The sequence below is a fragment of the Aedes aegypti genome, chromosome 1, assembly GCF_002204515.2.
Source record: "Aedes aegypti strain LVP_AGWG chromosome 1, AaegL5.0 Primary Assembly, whole genome shotgun sequence".
In the NCBI taxonomy this organism is placed as follows: domain Eukaryota; kingdom Metazoa; phylum Arthropoda; class Insecta; order Diptera; family Culicidae; genus Aedes; species Aedes aegypti.
This window is the reverse complement of record NC_035107.1, coordinates 179,440,120-179,443,030: the sequence shown is the minus strand read 5'-3', so window position 1 is coordinate 179,443,030 and position 2,911 is coordinate 179,440,120. Positions and strand designations below refer to the sequence as shown.

Here is a 2,911-nt window from a genome sequence, read left to right as displayed (position 1 = left end):
TTTTTCGCGGAGCAACGTTTGTTGTGATGGCTGGACGACTAAGGGCTTATCGTTGTTGCTATGATCGCATGATAAAGAACAACCACGATGCATCATTTGTTTTATCATCATCACTAGATCTCCATCCTTGACTTTTAGTGTCGGTTACTCGGAAGCACGACAGATGCGAGTAAACCAGCACGACAGATGCGAGTAAACCAGGAGCGTTTGGTTTTGTTTTTGCTCTAGTTCAGCAGATATGTTCGTCATTTTCCATCGCTGGAAAAGGACCGATTGAATTGTTAAATTCGAGTAACACGGACACATTTTGACGGCGCACTGGTTGAAATTCTCCTCGCCCGATGAGGTTTGCGGTGGCGGCTTCTTCGGGATCTTCTTCATCTCGGCGGTTTTTGAAACTTGGTGAGGTTTTGCTTAGGAACTGCCTTCTTTTCCTCCTCCTCCTTCTCGGATGCCAGCCACAGCCACAGTTTTCCGGGATTTCACTTCACTATTGCCAATCTTGCGATCTTGCTGACATCGCCATTGTAGTTTCCGCCGATGTATTTCTCGATCACCTGCAGGGAGGATCCGTTCCGTTTGTTTAGGTCTGCGATGGCAGCCACAACCATCTCATTCTCCTGTGGACTGCTTCCTCTTCTTCTTCTTGGCGGCGGCAGCGGTGACAACTTTGGCTTCGGACGGCATCTTCTCTCGGTCGATCGACGGTCAGTTTGATTTTAGCGAAGCAAGACAAACAGGGGGTCTTTCGCTATCGATGTCTGTGCCTGAGAAGCATGCCCGGTCAGAGCAAGCCGAACTGTTACTGAGATGTGATCCAAGCGGAGAGTGAAAAGCAAATGTCGTCAACTTTTCTCTAGCACCCCTATTTATAGATTTGCTTGAAATCAACGTGCTCTTCTAAATAATAACTATTTGGACAGGTATGTGGGGTTCAGTAAGTAACAAGGACGGAAAAAAAATCGTCCCTAGTGACAAACAACACGGTATTCGAACGGTCTAAGAGGGCCGTCACTCTTGCAGCAGCATGATTTGAAAACCTCACCACGCGCGCATTGTACCGACATACGGAGCATCCGATGCAATGTTTGTCGTGGGACAAAGAGTTTGTCGGATGTTGTTACAACTAGCGATCAACTTGAATTATGGCGCATTCGCGCTATTATTTTTCGTTAAAACCTGGGAGGGAGGCACCGATACTACACACGAAATATCGAACAACATTTGTTTGAACTGCAAGATAACTCCAGCTTGCCAACAACAATCAAAGCAGGCTTGGGGAAAACCGCTAGTTTCTTTTGTTGTGTACTTTCGATCTTTCCTGACAAACATGGAAAAAGGGCCACAGTTTTCTATGCACTAAATATTAATTTTCATTGGAAAAAGTAAAACGATGCGTTTTCAATGCTTTAAATTCAATCAGTTGAAAGGTGCTCACGTGACATTACTTGCATTATGTACATGAATTGATTTTCATTCCAATTTTTGTCATTTTTGATGAAATGCGAAAATGTGTTTTAATCAGTTACGCGCTTTTTCCATGTTATTCGAATGTTTGAGATCTGGGCTCACAGTGACAGTTCGTGACAGCGGAATCTCGGCTCACTATGACGTACAGAAATTTTGTATTGGTTTCTCCCTCCCAGGTTAAAACCATGCCCGAATGATTTTAGAATCACAAACAATATATCCGAAGGGAAATCAACAGATAACAATGGAATAATCCTCAAAATGATACAACTAGGGTAAGGGATCTAATTTTCGACCCAGTGCTAATTTTTGACCCATTGATAGAACAAATGTTATTTAAACTACCGTAAGGCGGGGTGACATTGGTCCATAAGGGTAACTTTGGGCCAATATTTTTACAGCAAGCTAATGCCAGAACAATGAAAACAATGGTTCAAGCTTAAATAATACGTGATAAATAGCCAATAGATGGTCATACATTAGTTTTTTGACGTTCCTGCTAGCCATAAGATGCATCGAAAGAGACGGTCAATGTCACCCCCTAGGCCCAATGTCACCCCGCACGGCGGTACTATGTGAAATTTTCAAACATTTTTAAATCACTGGAATATGCCATTGCTGTTATACCTGTCATGATCCATTAAAAATTGCATTTATATAACGGAGTTTTAATCCTAAATAGATAATAATTCCTGATATCCCTGTGTCTGAATCAGTCCTTTTTTCTTCCATCGATGAAAAATCGCAACATATTGAAAAGGCTTAAATCAGTATAAAAACTGATCGAAGTGACGCCTAATCGATAAAGTTTGATGAAGACAGATAAAATTTAAGCATATTGTATTTAATTTTGTGCATCTATAAGCGAAAATAAAGTTTATTACGCGTTTGGAATTGTTCGAAAATTGAAACACCAGGTTTCAATTTTCGACCGGTCGAAAAAGCTTGCCATGATTTCAGCAGGTGATGTGTTTCAGTTTTCGACCCTTCATCAAAAATAAACATCGATCATAATGGTGATTGTTCTTTCGTGGAGTTAAATTTCTTGCTTCAACGGTTTTTAACTAAAACGGTAAGAAACATACGCATCTTGCTTCAATTTAATCAAATTTATATGAATTCACATATTATAGCACCCAGAAAAGTGCAGACAAGTACAGTACCGACCACAATGGAGGAGGAGGCAGAATTTGAGGTGTGAATATTCGGCAATCAGCGACGGGGATGGCTAGTGAAACGTGACTCAACGTTGGAGCATGTCGAAGGGTTTCTTGATACTGCTGAAATGCCCAGCTATTTTAAAGACAATCATCCAGGTGAATTGATAGAACATACTAAATAAAATCGCGATATTGTTAGAGAGGAGCGGAAGAAAAATGGTTCGAGCAAAATTTGAAGGATAAAAAACAATGTACCGAAACGGCCCATCAAATTAAAGTCG

At 41.1% G+C, this 2,911-nt stretch overlaps 1 long non-coding RNA gene across 1 annotated transcript; it reads left to right on the top strand.

Annotated features, from left to right (window-relative positions):
- Window positions 1-985: 985 nt before the first annotated feature.
- Window positions 986-1,712, top strand: LOC110674565. The gene is made up of 2 exons (XR_002498991.1): window positions 986-1,171; window positions 1,647-1,712. It is a non-coding gene; the product is annotated as an uncharacterized LOC110674565 (long non-coding RNA).
- The last annotated feature ends 1,199 nt before the right edge of the window (window positions 1,713-2,911 follow it).